Genomic DNA, 20,981 nt, shown 5'->3' on the forward strand with positions numbered 1-20,981 from the left:
TATTGCACTAAAAGGAATGAATATCAGAGATGGAGATAGGAACTGACAGGACTTTGTCTCCTTTAGCAAAAAGATTATCATGCCCTGATTGCATCACATTAGGTGATGTTTGGAAGTTTAAACCTTGCTAGCAGGATGTGTATGAATCCCAAGTAACCAAAAAGTTACCAAGTAACCAATGTGCTGGGCATTGCCCGTTGATACTCAACTTCAGACTTGCTTTCCAAACTCTATTATAGGAGCTAGAAGCCTGGAAACCACACTTCCTTGATTTTCTTGCTAAGAGGGTTTATTTTCATTCTGCTAATGAGAGACACGTGTACTATTTGGAAGGCAAAAGAGAAACAAGCTCTTATTCCTTCAGCCAGCGGGCAGGCGTATATAGGCTTGTTCAGATGGCATACGTGAGGTTCTGCAGGACCTTCTGCATTTTGTTAATCACCTGCTTCAGTGCTGCAGGCAGCTGAGATCATCAGCTGTGATTTCCTGCCATTCCTGTGACTTCTTGATTTCCTGCACTCACTGGCAGCTTTCCCTGACCTTCCTTTCCTCCAGCCCTTCCAGTGTTTTGGAAGCACCTGGGTTCAATCCTTTCCTGAGTGTAATACTTGAGTGCCTTCTGTTTTCCTGACTGAATGCTGACTGAGAGAGTTTTCAGATATAAAATACAAATGGTTCTTAAGCATAGGAAAAGATGGCTGATCTCTCTCATAATTACAGATTTAAACTATTTTACCACTTTTATCAGATGGGGTACAGTTTGAAGTTCAAGAATACTCTGTTGACCTAGGAGAAATGGCCACTCATATGCTGCTGTGAAAAGTGGAAATCAATGTTGATCCCTGTATGGAGGGATTTTGGCAATATCTACCAAGTGTATTCATACATCTGTGAATTTACATATTCAAAAAATACTCATTACAGCATTGTTTCAAGTATCAGAAAGTTTGAAATATAAATGTCCTTCCATGGAGAACAAGTTAGATAATTTATGGCAAAACTATAAATTAAATACTGTAAAGCCTTTAAAAAGAATGAGACAGGCCGGGCACAGTGGCCACGCCTGTAATCCCAGCACTTTGGGAGGCCGAGGTGGGTGGATCACCTGAGGTCAGGAGTTCCAGACCAGCCTGGCCAACATAGTGAAACCCCATCTCTACTAAAAATATAAAAATCAGCAGGGTGCGGTGGCACGGGCCTGTAATCCCAGCTTCTCGGGTGGTTGAGGCAGGAGAATCGCTTGAACCTGGGAGGTGGAGGTTGCAGTGAGCCAAGATCACGCCATTGCACTTGAGCCTGGGCAACAAATGCAAAACTCCGTCTCAAAAAAAAAAAAAGAGACAGCTCTACATGTATGGTTATGAAAAGATATCCAAGCTATTTTAACTAAAAAAATCAAATTTTGTATATGTTACAACTGTGTGAAAAAAATTAAAAATATATATGTTTTTAAAAGGCACAGAATATGTCTAGAAAAATCCATACAAATTGACGATAGTGTTTGTTGGGTCCCTTTCTTTCAAACGGGAAGCAGTGAGCAAGCCTGAAAATAGAGGTGGCACATTTGTTAGGTTTTCTCTGATATAAAGAGCTTAAAACCAAAGATAATATTGGTATTATTATTCATCTTGTTTCAATCTTTTCTGAGGAGGATTTGAGATGTAAAAAGATGTAGGTTTCTGGAAGGTAGATCAGAGAAGCCAGAAACTTTGTCTTTTTTTTTTTTTTTAAGATGGAGTCTTGCTGTGTTGCTGGAGTGCAGTGACGGGATCTCTGCTCACTGCAACCTCTGCCTCCCAGGTTCAAGCAATTCTCCTGTCTCAGCCTCCCAAGCAGCTGGGACTTCAGGCGCGTGCCACCACGCCTGGCCAATTGTTTGTATTTTTAGTAGAGATGAGGTTTCACTGTGTTAGCCAGGATGGTCTCTATCTCCTGACTTTGTGAGCTACCCCCTTGGCCTCCCAAAGTGTTGGGATTACAGGCGTGAGCCACCCCGCCCAGCCCCGAAACTTTATCTTTAGTAAACAGTGAGAATAGCTGCTGGAATCACTTCCTGATCTTGAGTTAGATCATATGAAGCCTTGTAAGAGACCCACAAGAATTTCATGGTCATGAGCTTACAGGGAGAATACACAGGAAACTTTGTTTCCTAAGTATCCACAACTAGTTGCTTTAAACTTCTTAAAACCACATTTATTTCAGGCTATTTTTAAAGAGTTAAAATGTTACGGAACCTGACTCCAACCCTGCCATCTCCAGAGGCAACTACCAACTAGAAATTCAAATATATATTTTTCTGATACACATTTTCATGTTTTTACTATATAACTATCTACCCATTAACAGTTTATGTTTTGTTTGGTTTTAAAATTTTACATATAAATAATGTCAGTGTATGTATCTTTTGGCAACTGATTTTTTCATTCAATATTAGTGTTTTTGAGATTTATATGCATCAATGTGTGTAATTCTAGTTAATCCATTTTAGCTGACAATTCTAGTTAATCCATTTAATTGATAAACTGGTTTATTGGTAAACCAGTTTTTCAATTTAATTGATAAATCATATTATCAGTTTATCACTTGCACTCACATAAACTGATAGACCAGTTTATCAGTTTCCCTTCTCCTGTAATCTGACGTACCCCAGACTACTCTCCCTCCTTTCTGTCACCCAGGCTGGAGTGCAGTGGCGTGATCCCGGCCCACTGCAACCTCCGCCTCCCTGGTTCAAACAATTCTACCTCAGCCTCCCAAGTAGCTGGGATTATAGGCATGAGCCACCACGTCCAGCTAATTTTTGTATTTTTAGTAGAGACGGAGTTTCACCATGTTGGCCAAGCTGGTCCTGAACTCCTGACCTCAAGTGATCCACCTTCCTCCACCTCCCGAAGTGCTGGGATTACAGGCATGAGCCACTGCACCTGGCCACACTCTTCTTTCTGGATGAGTGTAGCTCTTGCTACTCACCCTCATGATTATACTCAAGACCTTACCATTACCCATTCATGTTCTCAATTTTATGCATCCATTCTGTTTATCACTTCTCATCTTTCAAGTTTACCCCTTTCCAGTATCCCAGCTTCAACAGTCCTTAGACCCCATTGGGACCTTAACTCTGTTGATCCTATTATCTTTCACCTGCTCATTAACCCCTCTGCAGTCTCTTTTATATCCCAGCTTCAGTTCCATTGCAGTCATTACCACTCCTTTCATACCTCTTCAACTCCCTTGCTCCCCTCTTCATCATACACACTGGCAAAACTATAGCCCAGATTAAATCCATCCTCCAGCTACTCCCTGCCCCTTTGACACTGAAGAAAATAAAGGAAAAATAGCCATACTGACTGGTCCCATTTTAACCTTATGACCGTGAATTTCTTGTGGGTCTCAAATACTGCCTGACAATCATACTGTGTTTCCTTAGTCCATTCATTCTTCTTCTCTCATTGATAACTGTTACATATGACACATTGTCTCCTGTTTCATCTAACTCCCATTCCTTCTCCCCACCCTCCCTTTTGGCTAATGGCTAAGAGAATCCAAGTAATAAGGGGGAGAATTTCCACAATCTCATCGCATCTACTGACCTCACTTGCACTCACATACTCTGCCTTCTTGCCTACCAGTATTCGTGCTTTTCTCTAAAGCCAACCTCTCCACTTGTGAATTAGGTCCTACTCATCTATTCAAGGACTGCTGTAGCAATGCTCACTTCTATCCTGAATGATCATTTTTTTTTTCTCTCCATTGCAGCTCCCTGCTAGCATATAAACACTTTCATTTTGCCTGTCTTAAAGCCCTTTTATCTTCCCCTTTCACCATCAACTGTCTTCCATTTCCTTGCTCCCCTTTGCAACAAAGCCTGAAGGAGATGTATGTACTTTCCAGATCCGATTCTCCTCTCATGCTCTCTTGAACTTGCTCGGACTTTTGTCTCTTACGTTTCATCAGAACTGCTCTTCTCAAGATGTCTTTTATTGTTTAGTCCAGTGTTTAACCTGTTGTCCTTATCTTACTCCACCTGTCAGCAGCATTTGACACGGGTGGCCCTTCCTTCCTCCTTGACACTTTTCCAGTTGCTTCCAGACACCACACTCTTGGTCTTTCTCCTGTCTCACTGGCTGCTCCTCAGTCTCCTTTACCGGTTCCTTCTCATGGCTTTAACCTTCTAACAAGGCTCAATCCTTGAATCTCATCTCTAGCTACATCAAACCCCCATAGTGGTCTTTACAGTCTCATGGATTTAAATACTATCTAGTTGGGAGTGGTGGTGTACCTGTAGTCCCAGTACTTGGGAAGTTGAGGCAGGAAGATCCCTTGAGCTCAGGAGTTTGAGCCTGTAGTGCACTATGATCTTGCCTGTAAGTAGCCATTGTAATCTGGCCTACGCAACATAGACCCCATCTCTATTTAAAAAAAAAAAAAACTATCTACACACTGAACAACTCTAGCTCAGATATCTCTTCAAGATGCCTAATTCCCAATTCAGCATTTTCATATGAATGTGTAATATACCTGTAAGGTAAACATGTTCAGAACTCAGCTTGTCGTCTCCCCTCAAACCTGCTCCATGGCTGGGCACAGTGGCTCATACCTGTAATTCCAGCACTTTGGGAGGCCGAGGTGGGTGGATCACCTGACATCGAGAGCTTGAGACCAGCCTGGCCAACATGGTGAAATCCTGTCTCTAATAAAAATACAAAAATTATCTGGACGTGGTGGTGCATGCCTGTAATCCCAACTTCTCAGGAAGCTGAGGCAGGAGAATCGCTTGAACCCGGGAGGCAGAGGTTGCAGTGAGCCAAGATCCCACCACTGCACTCCGGTGTGGGCGACAGAGCGAGACTCTGTCTCAAAAATAAATAAATAAAAAATTTAAAAAACCCTGCTTCATGGGTTACACACTTCTCGGTTGATGGCAACTTCAGCCTTCCGGTTGATCAGGCATAATATGAGTTATCCTTGAGTCTTCTCTTTAACTCACATTCCACATCCAATCTGTCAGGATTTTTATAGGCTCTATATTCAAAATATATCTAGAACCCAACATTGTTGTCATCATTCTGGCCCAAGCCATCACCATTTCTCACTTGAATTACTGTAGTGGCTTCCTGCTTCCATCCTTGCTTCCCTGTAAGTGTAGCCAGAGTGATCCCTTCAACATGGAATCAGATCACTTTGCTCCACTGTTTAAACCTCTGTAATGGCTACTCATTCATTCAGACTAAAAAGCCCTCAAGTCCTTACAGTGGCCTACCCCTTGTTCCACTTCATCTTATTCTAACCCTCTCCCCTTGGCTCTCTTCACAGTCCACCAGCCTCGAGCTTTTGGATCTTTACACATCTGGTTCTTCCGCCTGGTTTGCTCTTTCCTCCAGATACCTGCGCAATAATTCCCTCATCTAAGTTTGCGCTCTGTCACCTACTTAATAATGCCTACTTTGATCTTCTAACTTAAATTGTCACTTGCCACCCACTCCCCACCCCACTATTGCCTTACACATTTGCAGAGGGTGGCATTTACATAGAATATCATATGAATGGTATCCTTGAAGTTGTGGAAAGTAGCTTTCCCATATTATGTAAGTAATATATACCCTACGTAGGTATTAGGCTTATTGTTTGTCTTCTTTTATTAATATGTAACCTCGCCAACGAGAGGAATGTTTGTCTTTTTTACTCACTGGTGTATCCCGAACATATTGAATGGTCCCTGGCACATAATGAATGCCTAGTGCGTATTTGTAGAATAAATAGACAATTAGATTATTTCCAAGTTTTTTATTTTTTTTTTTTATTTTTTTTTTGAGACAGAGTCTCACTCTTTCACCCAGGCTGGAATGAAGTGGTGTGATCTTGACTCACTGCAACCTCTGTCCCCTAGGTTCAAGTGATTCTCCTGCTTCAGCCTCCCAAGTAGCTGGGATTACAGGCACCCGCCACCATGCTTGGCTAATTTTTTTTTTTTTTTTGTATTTTTAGTAGAGATGGGGTTTCACCATGTTGGCCAGGCTGGTCTTGAATTCCTGACCTCAGATAATCCACCCACCTTAGCCTTCCAAATTGCTAGAATTACAGGCGTGAGCCACCATGCCTAGCCCAAGTTTTTGATATTACAAGCAATACTGAAGTGAGTATCTGTGATGGTTAGTTTTATGTGTCCACTTGACTGGATCATGGGCACCCAAGCTTTTGACCAAACGTTACTCTGGGTGTGCCTGTGAGGGTGTTTCCAGATGAGATTAGCATTTGGATTGACAGACTGAATGCAGCAGATTGCCCTTCCTAATGTGGGTAGGCCTCTGCTCATCAGTCGAAGACCTGAATAGAACACAAAAGCTAAGTAAGAGGGAAGTCCTCTTCCCTGGCTACTTGAGACATTGGTCTTTTCTGGCCTTAAGACTCAGACTGGCCGGATGCGGTGGCTCACGCCTGTAATCCCCACATTTTGGGAGGCTGAGGCGGGTGGATCACCTGAGGTCAGGAGTTCAAGACCAGCCTGGCCAACATGGTGAAACCCCGTCTCTACTACAAATACAAAAATCAGCTGGGCGTAGCGGCGGGCACCTGTAATCCCAGCTACTTCAGGAGACTGAGGCAGGAGAATCACCTGAACCCGGGAGGCAGAGGTTGCAGTGAGCTGAGATCGCGCCATTGTACTCCAGCCTGGGTAACAAGAGCAAAACTCCGCCTGAAAAAAAAAAAAGGGTCAGACTGAGACATCAGCTCTTGGGTCTGGAGCCTGCTGGCTTTTAGACTGGAACTTACAAGTGTTAATAACATCAGCTGTTCTGGTCCTCAGGCCTTTGGACTTGAACATTGATTCTCCTGGGTCTCCAGCCTGCCATCTGCCTATCTTGGGACTTCTCAACCTCCGTAATCCTGTGAGCCAATTCCTTATAATTAAACACACACACACACACACACACACACACACACACACACACAGTCTCTCTCTCTCTCTCTCTCTCTCTCTCTCTGTTGGTTCTGGTTCTGTTTCTCTGGAGGACTCCGGGTAATACAGTATCTTTGGCTTATCTCCTTGCGTGCCTATGTAAGAATTTCTCTAGGAAGATTATGAAGGAGTGAAGTTGCTTAGTCTTAGGGGTATATGTACGTTCCACTTTATTAGGTATTGCCAAAGTGCTTTACCAATCTAAGCTTTCTTCTACAACTGTCTAATAGTTTATGTTTCCACATAATTTTGTGAGTCCTGATAGTCAATCTAATGGATTTTTAATGGTTTCTCTCTCTCTCTTTTTTCTTTCTTTCTTTCTTTTTTTTTTTTTTTTTTTGGAGACAGGGTCTTGCTCTGTTGCCCAGGCTGGAGTGCAGTGGTGTGATCATAGCTCACTGCAGTCTAAGACTTCTGGGCTCAAGCCATCCTTCTGCCTCTACCTCCCTAGTAGCTGGGACTGCAGGCACAGGCCACTGTGCCTGGCTAATTTTCTTATTTTTTGTAGAGATGAGGTCTCACCATTTGCCTAGGCTAGTCTTGACCTCATGGCTTCAAGTGACCCTCCTGCCTTGGCCTCGCAAAGTGTTGGAATTATGGACACGAGCCACCACAGTAGGCCAATGGTATCTGTTAATTTTTAATTCTCCTACTGCTACTAATTTTACCTATATGAAATCGCATTTTTTTGAGCTAAAACTATCAAGTATTGGCAATTTAATGAGGTTTAATCTAATAGTGAATATCTTTACAATGAAAAATTTAGCCACCCAGATTTTGTCTATATATTACTTGCCCTTATATTCTTGACATTTTTCTATTAAATTGTCTTTCCCCAAACTGCTGATTCCCCCTTCTCTCCTTTTTGTAGTTGTTTACAGATAGCTTCTTCCGGTCTATGGTTGAGAGTATGTTGTCTTTTTTACAGAGAAATTTTGATGCCATCAAATTTCTTACATTTTTTGTGTTTTTGTTGTCTTATTTAAGAACTTCTTCCATACCCTGAATCGTATATTTATTATCTTGTGTTTTTGTCTAAAACGTTTTAGAAGTCTTAAAGGTTCACTCTTTCCTATTCAGGTATGGAATCAATCTGAAGCTTATTTTGAAATTTCCTATCAATTTGCAACACCATCTCTATTATATTAAGTTCTCATAAGAATCACGATTTATTTCTTTTTTTTTTTTTTTTTTTTTTTTTTGAGACGGAGTCTCGCTCTGTCACCCGGGCTGGAGTGCAGTGGCCGGATTTCAGCTCACTGCAAGCTCCGCCTCCCAGGTTTACGCCATTCTCCTGCCTCAGCCTCCCGAGTAGCTGGGACTACAGGCGCCCGCCACCTCGCCCGGCTAGTTTTTTGTATTTTTAGTAGAGACGGGGTTTCACGGTATTAGCCAGGATGGTCTCGATCTCCTGACCTCGTGATCCGCCCGTCTCGGCCTCCCAAAGTGCTGGGATTACAGGCTTGAGCCACCGCGCCGGGCCACGATTTATTTCTAGGCTCTCTCTTTTCTATTCCATTGGTCTGTTTGTGTGTCCCTGCACCAATACAACACTCGTTAATTACTATACATTTATAATGAGTTTTAATAAATGAGAGGGCAACTATTCCAATCTTGTTTTCTTCAAAATGGTCTTCAGGTTCTTTCCTTTTCTCTTCCTTGAAATTTAGAACCAACTTGTTAGCCTTTAACATTTTATTATTTTAATTATACTGAATTAATATTTGGAGAAGTGCCATCTTTATGGTATTAAGCTTTCCCATTTATGGACATGGTATATTTCTTCATTTTATTTAGGTCTTCTTTTGTGTCTTTTGTGTCTTTCAGTGAAGCTTTATAATTTTGTTTTTAGATCGCGCTCATTTTTTTTTCTTCAAGAGTTAGAGTCTTGCTTTGTTGTTCAGGCTGGACTTGAATTCCTAGGCTCAAGCGATTCTCCCGCCGCAGTTACAGATATGCGCTATTGTGTCTGGCTTGAGATCTTGCTCTTTTTGATACGTTTATTCCTTGGTCCCATAAGTGTTGTTATTGGGGAGAATAGTATCTTTTTCAAAATTTTACTTTCTCATTGACATTTTCACATGAGGACAATGTTGACTTTTCTATATTGTTTTTGTGTCTAACAATGTGTCCAAACTCTTATTTGTTCTAATAGTTGGTTTAATTATTCCTTGGGATTTTAAAATGTGCATAACCACAACATCTAATTGTTTATTCATTTCCAATACTTTTACCTGTCTGAGCAAACTGAGATTATGTATTGTCTTCTTTTAACAACTTTCTTGAAATATAATTTTAGAACTACCTATCGGGTACTATGCTCACTACCTGGGTGACGGGATCCATACTCCAAATCTCAGCGTCATGCAATATTCCCATGTAACAAACTGCACATGTACCCTCTGTATCTAAAACAAAAGTTGGAAAAAAAAGTTTTCAGTATGTTCATGGAGCTATGCAACCATCTCCACCATCAAGTTCAGCACATTTTTATTACCTCCCCCCAAAACCAATATCCATTACCTGCCACTCTCAATTACCCTTAACCCCCCCTACCCCCGTGGCCTTAGGCAACAACTAATCTACCTTCTATATGTATATATTTGCCTGTTATGGACATTTCATGTAATGGAATCATAAAATTCCACTCTTTCAATTAGCATGTTTCAATTAGCATGCTTCTTCAATTAGCATGTTTTCAAGGTTCGTCCATGTTGCAGCAAGTATCAGTGCTTCATTTCTTTTTATTGCTGAGTAATATTCTGTCGTATGGATACACCACATTTTATTTATTTATTCATCAGTTGATGGACATTTGGGTTGTCTCCACTTTTTTGGCTCTTATGAACAATGCTATGAACATTCATGGACAGTGTTCTTATTTATTTTGACAGTGTTGTTTGTTTGTCTGTTTTTGAGATGGCGTCTCACTCTTGTTGCCCAGGCTGGAGTGCAGTGGCATGATTTTGGCTCACCACAACCTCCACCTCCCGGGTTCAAGCGATTCTCCTGCCTCAGCCTCCCATGTAGCTGGGATTACAGGCATGCGCCACCATGCCCAGCTAATTTTTTTGTGTGTGTATTTTTAGTAGAGACAGGGTTTCTCCATGTTGGTCAGGCTGGTCTCGAATTCCCAACCTCAGGTGATCTGCCAGCCTCGGCCTCCCAAAGTGCTGGGATTACAGACATGAGCCACCGTGCCCGGCCTTGTTTCGTTGTTGTTGTTTGTGTTTTTTTTGAGACAGTCTCATTTCGTCACCCAGGCTGAAGTGGAGTGGTGGTATCTTGGCTCACTGCAACCTCCACCTCCCTGGTTCAAGCAATTCTCGTGCCTCAGCCCCACCTGAGTCATATAGTGCATGACTACAGGCATGCACCACCACACCTGGCTGATTTTTGTATTTTTGTATTTTGTATATTTGTATTTTGTATTTTTGTATTTTTGTATTTTTAGTAGAAACAGAGTTTCACCATTTTGGCGTCTACTCTCGAACTCCTGACCTCAAGTGATCCGCCTGCCTTGGCCTCCCAAAGTCCTGGGATTACAGAAGTGAGCCACCACACCTGGCCTATTCTAATAGTTTTTATTTATTTTTTATTTTTTTTAAAGCAGATTCCTTAGGGTTTACTACATACAAAATCATGTCATCTGCAACTACAGGTAGTTTTACTTCCTTTCCAATCTTGATGCCTTTTATTTTTGTCTCTTACCTAATTGCTCTGTCTAGAACCTCCAGTACAATGTTGAACAGAAGTGGCAAAAGTAGGCATCCTTGTCTTGCTCCTGATCTTAGGCAGAAGGCTTTTAGTCTTTTATCATTAAGTGCGATGTTATCTGTGGGTTTTTCATAGATACCCTTTATCAGGCTGATGAAGTTCCGTTCTAGTCCTAGTTTGTTGAGTATTTTATCATGAAAGAGTGTCAGATTTTATCATGTGCTTCTGCATCTGTTGCAATGATCATACAATTTTTGTCCTTTCTTCTCTTGATATGGCTGTTACATTCATTGATGTTCAAATATCACATGACTGGGATAAATTTCACTTGGTCATGATGTATAATCCTTTTTATGTGCTGGATTCAGTTTGCTAGTACGTTGTTGAGGATTTTTGTGTTAGTATTCATAGATACTGGTCTGTAGTGTTCTGGCATGTGTATGACATCTTTGTCTGGTTTGTTATCAGGGAACACTGACCTCATCTCCACCTTGCCTCCAACTGTGAGCAGCTGCTTTGTTAATTAATGTGCATCCCAATCCGTATTCAGATCCTTCCACGTTTCTAAGGGATTTGCTTTTCTATTTTCCTTGTATCTGTTATTTCTTTGTGTTTATAGTATGTGGCATTCTACTTTAGGTCTGTCTTCTATGTTGCCAGATCTGCTAGTCAAATTTTTGAAAGAAAAATATTTTTTACTTATTTTTTATATGCACATTATAGAAAAACCTAGAGGCAGAAAAAAAAAAGAAAGCTTTTATAATTCTGCTTATAGAGGTAACTGCTGTTAGCATTATGTGTACTCCATGTCTTTCTAATCTCATTTCTGTGTGTGTGTGTGCACAGGTATATGTGCACATGTATAAATACAGCTAAACTAAAGAGGAATTGATGCCTTTATACTATATTATTATTATTATTATTATTGAGACGGAGTCTCACTCTGTCACCCAGGCTGCAGGGCAGTGGTATGCTCTTGGCTCACTGCAACCTCCGCCTCCTGGGTTCAAGCGCTTCTCCTGCCTCAGCCTCCTGAGTAGCTGGGATTACAGGCATGCACCACCATGCCCGGCTAATTTTTATATTTTTAGTAGAGATGGAGTTTCACCATGTCAGCCAGGCCAGTCTTGAACTCCTGACCTCAGGTGATCCACCTGCCTCGGCCTCCCAAAGTGTGACTTACAAGTGTGAGTCACCGTGCCCAGCCTGTACTATTTTATAACATGATTTTTTTCACTAAAGATATTGTCAAAACATTTACATGTTAATCCATGTATTCCTACCAGGTGATTTTTAATAGCTACAAAGTATCCCATCATGGTTCTATAATGCAGTTTATTCACCCATCTCTGTTGTTGAATATTTAAGGGTTATTTTTTAAAAGTTTGTTTTTATAAACAACACTGACACACACGTCCTTGTAACTGCATCTTTGCCTCCATCTATGTTTATTTCCTTAGTATAAATTGCTGAAAGTAGAATACCTAGGTCTTATGAATGTTTTTGATATTTACTGAAAAATTGAGTTGATTTATTCTGGAACAATTATCAACCAGATTCCTTTTTAAAAATTCTGATTCAGTTATGTAAACTCCACATGGTGTGAAATGGATTTATATGTGTCTCTTCCCAGGGCTGTAGGCATTACGCTGTAATTTTCTGCTAAGGTTACTAAGAGGTAGTCTCTGGCACGACTTTCCTACCTACCATAGTTCATACGTGCTCTGAAGTATCAGTACGTGCACCAAAGGAGAAAGTTTCTCTATAATGACTTTTCAACGTGAAAAATAAAGTGTAGATGGCTCACATCATTTATCTGCTCCATTTACCAGCACCCAGCCCCATCCTGCCTCGGTGAACTTAATAAGATTAACAGATGTTATTTCTTTAATCTTCATTAGAATACTGTCAGGTAACAGCATCATTCTGGGGTTACCAGAACTGAGGCAGAGAACACTGATGAGAAGGACTAAAATCATGGGAAAACATTCCTCAGGCCTTGCAACTTCCAATACAATCAATCCATACTTTTCTCAAGTAGTTTTTTTTTTTTTTTTTTTAAACAGAGTGCTACATCAGAAACCTTCAAAATGGAATTGGTTTATTATTCAAATATTCTATTTGCTAAATTATAAATTATGTAAAATATGGCCATCATTCTTGTTTCAAACCTTTGAAAAGAGACATGATAAGATTCTAAGAAATTATCATTAATGTTATAAGTTTCACAATGGTATTATGATTATGTATGGATATGATCATAATTTTTACATATGCATATTGAAGTATATAGGTGGAAAACCGTGAAGTCGGAGATTTGCTTTAAAATTCAGTGGGGAGTGAGGGAAGGAGAGAAGAATGGATGGAGAGTTGAAGCAAGTATGGCAGAATTAGTTGAATTTGTGTGTTGGGTTGATGAGGGCTCACTGTACTATTCTCCTTTTGTGAACATTTGGCTTTTTTTTTTTTTTAGACGGAGTCTCGGTCTGTGGCCCAGGCTGGAGTGCAGTGGCACGATCTCGGCTCACTGCAAGCTCCGCCTCCCGGGTTCACGCAATTCTCCTGCCTCAGGCTCCCGAGTAGCTGGGACTGCGGGCGCCTGTCACCACACCCCGCTAATTTTTTGTATTTTTAGTAGAGACGGGGTTTCACCGTGTTAGCCAGGATGGTCTAGATCTCCTGACCTTGTGATCTGTCCGCCTTGGCCTCCCAAAGTGCTGGGATTACAGGCATGAGACGCCGCGCCCGGCCACATTTGGCATTTTTCATAATTTAATAAAAGGTGTTTTCTTTAAGTTGGGGAGAGAGGGAGAAGGGGTAGAAAGAGAGGAAAGAGGGAAAAAGAGAGAGAAGACAAAGAGACAGAGACATAGAGAATCCTGTTGAGACTGAGTCAGTGAGACCAAGTCACAGGAAATCTGTCTGATAAAGGGAAAAACTTGGCTGAAGCTGACTTTGTTATGAATTAGCTTCCTGCTGCCATCTAATGGCACACATGTACATATGGATATGTGTAAGTGTATCCATAGACAACACACATACACACATTTCTATTGCTCAAAGCTTGTATCTATCTGTTTTTAAATTATTTCCCCACATCATAAACATCTTTTAATCTCATTTACCCTCATCACATTTTTGAGAGAGTAAAACAAAGGTGGGGATGTTGCTATCTTTTTGTAGACAAAACTGAGTCACTGAGGAGGTAAGTGGCTTTGCCACTTTTAAAAAGCTAGATCGGCTGGGTGGGGTGGCTCACGCCTGTAATCCGAGCACTTTGGGAGGCTGAGGTGGGTGGATCACAAGGTCAGGAGTTTGAGATCAGCCTGACCAACATGGTGAAACCCCGTCTCTACTAAAAATACAAAAATTAGCTGGACATGGTGGCACATACCTGTCATCCCAGTTATTCAGGAGGCTGCAGCAGCAGAATCGCTTGACCCTGGGAGGCGAGGTTGCAGTGAGCCGAGATCGCACCATCGCACTCCAGTCTGGGCAACAGAGCAAGACTCCATCTCAAAAAAAAAAAAAAAAAGCTAGATCAACATGACCTCTTTCCTTGAACCCATGCTTTCTGACATCTGTTTCAGAACTGCTCTGGTTGCATTTCCTAGTGTTAGTCCTTAAAGCACCTTGTATTCAAAGAAGCGAATACAAGGATTACAAGATGTTATTAATATCATTGAGACTGAATATGGAAACTCATTTGAAACCATCTCTGATCTCTGTCTTCATCTTCACACGGTATTCTCCCTGCATGGGTGACTCTCTCCTTCCCCTTTTCATACAGACTGCAATCATTTTGGATTAGGGCTCACCCTACTTCAGTTTGACCTCATCTTAACCAATTACATCTGCAATTACCCCGTTTCCAAATTAAGTCCCATTCTGAGGCACTGGGGATTGGGACTCAGTGTTCATACTCCAGTGTACGAATAATGAGAAGGGGACACAGTTCAAACCATAACACTCCCTTTTCTGAAACTTCTCGCTAGATTTGTATTTTGTTCACGTACTGTCTGACATTGCATATGGTTTTCTGCCTTTCCTCTCTTTCTGGATTGTAAGATTTTTTTTTTTTTTTTAGATGGAATCTTGCTCTGTTGCCAGGTAGGAGTGCAGTGGCACAATCTCTGCTCACTGCAACCTGGCACAATCTCTGCTCACTGCAACCTCCGCCTCCTGGGTTCAAGTGATTCCCCTGCCTCAGCTTCCCGAGTAGCTGGGGCTACAGATGTGTGCCACCACGCCTGGCTAATTTTTTGTATTTTAGTAGAGACGAGGGTTCGCCATGTTGACCAGGATGGTCTCGATCTCTTGACCTCGTGATCCGCCTGCCTCAGCCTCCCAAAGTGCTGGGATTACAGGCGAGAGCCACCGTGCCCAGCGAATATTTTTTCTTTTCTTTTTCAGATGGAGTCTCGCTCTGTTGCCCAGGCTGGAGTGCAGTGGCTTGATCTCAGCTCACTGCAACCTCCGCCTTCCAGGTTCCAGCAATTCTCCCTCCTCAGGCCTCCCAACGTGCTGGGATTACAGGTGTGAGCCACCACACCCGGCCTAGATTGTAAGATTTGTAAAGTCTGTGGTTCGTCATAAAACCCAGAGTGCTAAGCACAGAGGATGGATAGATGTTTATTAGGGGCCTTACATTTCTCCACTATGGCTACCTTTGGGCATCCAGGTTAGGTTATACCTCCATAGAGCAAGAGGCAGGATGTCATTTAAAGGTAGGTGAATCCAAAGTTCTTCTACGTACATGTCTGCCTGCACTGAAGTTCATAAGTTTATGTATCATTGTTGGAGTCAGGACAAAATGGGGTTTGAGAGTCAGGTTGAGAACCCAGGGGATGAGAAATGGATGGGAGAGAGAGAGAGAGAAGGGGGGGAGGGTAGAGGGACAGAGAGAGAGAGAGAGAGAGAAGAAAGAGAGAAAGTGTGGCTATCACAAAGCCAGGGGAGACACTGAGTTAATGATGGTAGCATGATACCAGAGAATCAGAAAGATGCCATAAAAGAAGTGAATACAAGGATTACAAGAACATTTCAAAACCTAATGCTAGTGTTCAGGGGACAGAGATCCTGCAAGTGTTGAAGAGAGGGAGTAAGCCACAAAACAATACCAAGGACCAGTGTCAAAGGGGCAAAATATGTGGCCAAAGGTTCAGGCAAAGGAAGTAGAATATCAGAAGCAAGAAATGGATTTGATGATGAGCCAGGTCGTTGCCTTTTCCTGGGGATCTTGCATGCCTGGGAAGGCCAGGAACAGATCCATAAATTCAACCAATCTAGGATCCCCTTGGAGAGAGAAGGGGAAGCACTGGGCTGGAGCAGGGGCTTGCATAGCCTCTGGTAGCCACTGACAAGATCTCAGCACGGGAGGCCAACCCTCAGTGGCATTGCTGTTCATTTAATCAAAATGCTGAGCTGTCCAATTAGAAAAAAAGAACTCCTTGTCCCTTCTCTCAAGATGCTGACAGGTTCATGGGAGAAATAAAACACCTTCAAGAAAAAGTAAGCATCCTACAAAGTAGTAACACAATTTACACAGGAAGTTGTATTTAAAAAACCTAATTTTTAGGCCTGGTGAATTGGCTTATGCCTATAATTCCAGTACTCTGGGAGGCCAAGGTGGGAGGATCACTTAAGCCCAGGAGTTTGAGACTAGCCTGGGCAACTTAGCGAGACCCCATGCTACCAAAAAATTAAAAAATTAGCCAGGACTGGTGGTTTGCACCTATAGTCCCAGCTACTTGAGGGGCTGAGGTGGGAGGATCATTTCAGCCCAGGAGGTCACAGCTGCAGTGAGCAGTGATCCTGCCACTGCACTCCAGCCTGAGCAACAGAGTGAGTCTGTCTCAAAAAAAAAAAAAAAAAAGAAAGAAAAAAAAAAACCTCTGTTTTTCATAGAGAGCCTACAGACATTTCTTAAGGGGAATCAGTTGTAGTCTAGTTAGGGAATTATGCAAATCTATCAAAGAACTAGATTACTTTTTTTTTTTGAGACGCAGTCTGGCTCTATCACCCAGGCTGGAGTGCAGTGGTACAATCTCAGCTCACTGCAACTTCTTCCTCCCGGGTTCAAGTGATTCTCCTGCCTCAGCCTCCCAAGTAGCTGGGACTACAGGCGTGCACCACCACACCTGGCTATTTTTTTTTGTATTTTTAGTAGAAATGGGGTTTTGCTATGTTGGCCAGGCTGGTCTTGAGCTCCTGATCTCAAGCGATACTCCTGCCTTGGCCTCCCAAAGTGCTGGAATTACAGGCATGAGCCACCGCACCTGGCCTGGATCACTTTTATTAGTACGTGATTTGAAACAGAGCACATGTAGTTCATCTAACAAACTTAGTAGAACATTTCTTTACAGTGTATTACCATTGTAATGCAAATGGCATTTGTAACGCAGAGGGAGAGATTTGACATATTGTTTTACTCTTTGAGATACAGCGTGTTCCTACTGTGGTATTTTTTTACCTTGTTTGGAAACCAGTTAGCACAACTAACCTTGGTCTCATGGAAACTTAAATCACTGTTGGTTAACCCGGGAGCCCAGCCATTGCCTGTACTGATGATTACCTCGTGATGATTACATTCTAGTGCAGTGTCTGAATGTCCGAGGTATATTTGGATCACTTTTAACTGAAGACCCAGTCTTTGTTTTTTTTTTTTTTCTGAGACAGAGTCTTGTACTGTTGCCCTGGGCTGGAGTGCAATGGCACAATCTTGACTCATTGTAACCTCTGCTTCCTGGGTTCAAGAGATTCTTCTGCCTCAGCCTTCCAAGTAGCTAGGATTATAGTCGCCCACCACCACACCTGGCTAATTTTTTTTTTTTTTAGTAGAGACAGGGGTTTCACTATGTTGGCCAGGCTGGTCTCGAACTCCTGACTGCGTGATCCACCCACCTCGGCCTCCCAACATGCTGGGATCACAGGCCTTAGCCACCGCGCCAGCCTAGGACCCAGTCATTTAGTGGTCTATACTTCCGTGCAGTTTTTAGCTAAGATAATGCCACAGTGGCCTTCCTTACGGGCATGGTTTTTTATTTTATTTAAAAAGTAACTTTAAAAATTATTGTCCTAAAATCTCATTCTGAATTACTCTTCTGTTGTTATCTCATTCTGAATTACTCTTCTGTTGTTCTCAGTGTGCGTAAGAATGTTGCCTTGGGCTTGTTTTGAATCCCCCAGCCAGGACTGGTAGGAACTTTGGAGTTTACTGATTAACAGCAAATGGTGGGAAAGCGCAGAATTTCCTGGAGCCACATGATTTGGTAGCAGGCACAACAGGAACTCTGTGGTTTGAGCTGTTACATCCTAGAGGTGTGATAGAAACAAAACCTCTTTTTAAATGGGGTTAACCTAGAAGGTGACAATTAAAATGTTGAGAGAGATTGTTAGGACAGCCACTGTGGGCAAGTAGTGGTGCCCACAGGAGAGACACCAGAAGATGACTAAGGAGGTGTCACAGCCAGGAGCAGAGACCCTGCAGATGGCAACTCACAACAAAGAGAGCGAGGATCAGGTCAAAAGCTCAGGGGGCTGTTCAACGAATTTTGATAAAGGTGACGTGGAGTTCAATCTGAAACCAGGAAGTGGAAGACCTCCCTGTGTCCCCTACAACATTTGTCAACAACGCCTGCCTTTGTGTTAAAACAGGCCGGAATGGGGAGCAAACTAAAGAACGGGACCAGTTTCCTCTCTTTGTGCCCCAGTTCCCCCTCCTTTGTATACACCCACCATCCTGAATAGACTCTGGTTCTCAGTGCTAACACCGACAGCATTCATCCTGTAGAGAAACAAATATTGCTCAGAAGGACACAGCCAAAGAATCATCAGAGTTGGGAGCCAAGACCCCGAGGTAGCACTTGTGGAAATCAAGTCTACATAAGATAACTCATGCAAATGAGCCTAACAAGGCCAAAATTGAATTTAACATGGATTGTTTTTTCCCATCATAAGGCAGAACTTTGATAGAACAGCAAGCAACTTCGTGATGTAGTTTTAGACACTTAGACCATATAGCGGCCACGATTGGCTGTTGAGTGTTTCTCTCCTTGGGCATTTTTTAAAAAATCACTAAATACTTTATATCGCATAGAATTTTTGTTGTAAACATGTTGAAAGAGCTGTTTTAGAATTAGCTAGACATTGATTTTTTTCCCATTTTTATTTTTTGTGTCACTGTTGTGCACAGATTTTTTTTTTTTTTTTTTTTTTTTTAAAGACGGAGTCTCGCTCTGTCCCCCTGGCTGGAGGGCAGTGGCGCGGATCTCGGCTCACTGCAAGCTCCGCCTCCCGGGTTCCCGCCATTCTCCTGCCTCAGCCTCCCGAGTAGCTGGGACTACAGGCGCCTGCAACCGCGCCCGGCTAATTTTTTTTTTTTTTTTTGTATTTTTAGTAGAGACGCGGTTTCACCGTGGTCTCAATCTCCTGACCTTGTGATCCGCCCGCCTCGGCCTCCCAAAGTGCTGGGATTACAGGCATGAGCCACCGCGCCCGGCTGTGCACAGATTTAAAAAAAGAAAATACAAACAAATCTAATTGGTCAAGGTATTCCTAAACGTTTTTGCATTCAGAGGCTCTTTCGTCAATCATCTCCGGCCCCCAACCCTGGCTTTATTGAAGTATGATTGACAAATAAAAATTCTACACATTTGGCCAGATACAGTGGCTCCCGCCTGTAATCCCAGCACTTTGGGAAGCCGAGGCGGGCGAATTACCTGAGGTCAGGAATTCAAGACCACCCTGACAACATGGTGAAACTCCATCTCTACTAAAAATACAAAATTAGTTGGGCATGGTGGTACATGCCTGTAATCCCAGCTACTTGGGGAGGCTGAGGCAGGACAATTGCTTGAACCCGGAAGGTGGAGATTGCAGTGAGCTGAGATCACACCACTGTGCACCAGCCTGGGAAACAAGAGCAAAAAAACTCTGTCTCAAAAAAAAAAAAATTGTCACTTTGGGAGGCCAAGGCGGGTGGATCACAAGGTCAAGAGATCGAGACCATCCTGACTAACATGGTGAAACCCCCGTCTCTACTAAAAATACAAAAATTAGTTGGGCGTGGTGGTGTGTGCCTGTAGTCCCCATTACTTGGGAGGCTGAGGCAGGAGAATCGCTTGGACCCGGGAGGTCAAGATTGAGGTGAGCTGAGATCATGCCACTGCACTCCAGCCTGGCAACAGAGTGAGACTTCATCTAAAAAAAAAAAAAAACTGTACATATTTAAGGTGTACAATGTGAAGTTTTGATCTATGTATATATCGCGAAGTGATTACCACAATCAAGCTAGTCACATATCTATCATGTTTGTTTGTGTGTGGTATGAATGCTTAAGATCTATTTCCTTAGCAAAATTTCAAGTATACATTTTTTCCCCTTTTTTTGAGATAGGATCTCACTACATTGGCCAGGCTGGTTTCAAACTCCTGGGCTCAAACAATCCTCTACCTCAGCCTCCTGAGTCGTGGGGATTACAGAGGCCACCGTACTCCACAACACATTATTATTCACTGTAGTCACCATGCTGTAAAGTAGGTCTCCAGACCTTGTTCACCTTATAACTGAAATTTTGTACCCTTTAACCAACATCCCCTAGTCCATGGTAACCCCCCTACTACTATGTGTGTTATGGTGAGCTCGACCTGTTTAGATTCCACATGAGTGAGATATGCAGTGTTTGTCCTTCTGGGTCTGGCGTATTTCACTTAGGATAATGTTCTCCAGGTTCACCAACGTTGTAGATCTGTGGGCATTTTTAGAAGTGAGGGTCTGCCTGTGAAGATTTCCTGGAAGCTTCTGCCCTCTAGTGCCCAGCCTGAGAGGTAGTGTGGCACCATCCCTACTTATCCTTGCTTCCTTCCTCAATTTACTCATCGCGATTCAGCGTGAGAATATGATAAAGTCAGCAGGATGGAGCTGAGTAGTGCAAATACATAGCAAATCCTATAAAGATTGATGGAAGAGAAATTGGGAGAATCTAGTTAAATAGACCCAAAAGCATGCACACACCAGTATTTTTTCTTTACCTTTCTCTTGCGCCCTCTGCTTGTAAGTCACCCTCCAGGAGAATTGTGCAGCCAGTCCTCACAGTCCCCCATCACTGTTCATGTCTTTAACCTCCCTGCTTGCTTCTGCCCTTCTTTCCAGGCGGAGAATGTGGGTTACCTGGTGGGAGCACAGCAGATCTGATTGAAGGTCTCTACGGACTCCAGTAGAAAGCATACCTTCGAATAGGTGGGCTTATATCGGTCATTTATTGTTGTCTAAAAACGGATTTGTATGATGAGAAAAATAATGCACG

The sequence above is a fragment of the Theropithecus gelada genome, chromosome 1 (genome assembly GCF_003255815.1).
Source record: "Theropithecus gelada isolate Dixy chromosome 1, Tgel_1.0, whole genome shotgun sequence".
In the NCBI taxonomy this organism is placed as follows: domain Eukaryota; kingdom Metazoa; phylum Chordata; class Mammalia; order Primates; family Cercopithecidae; genus Theropithecus; species Theropithecus gelada.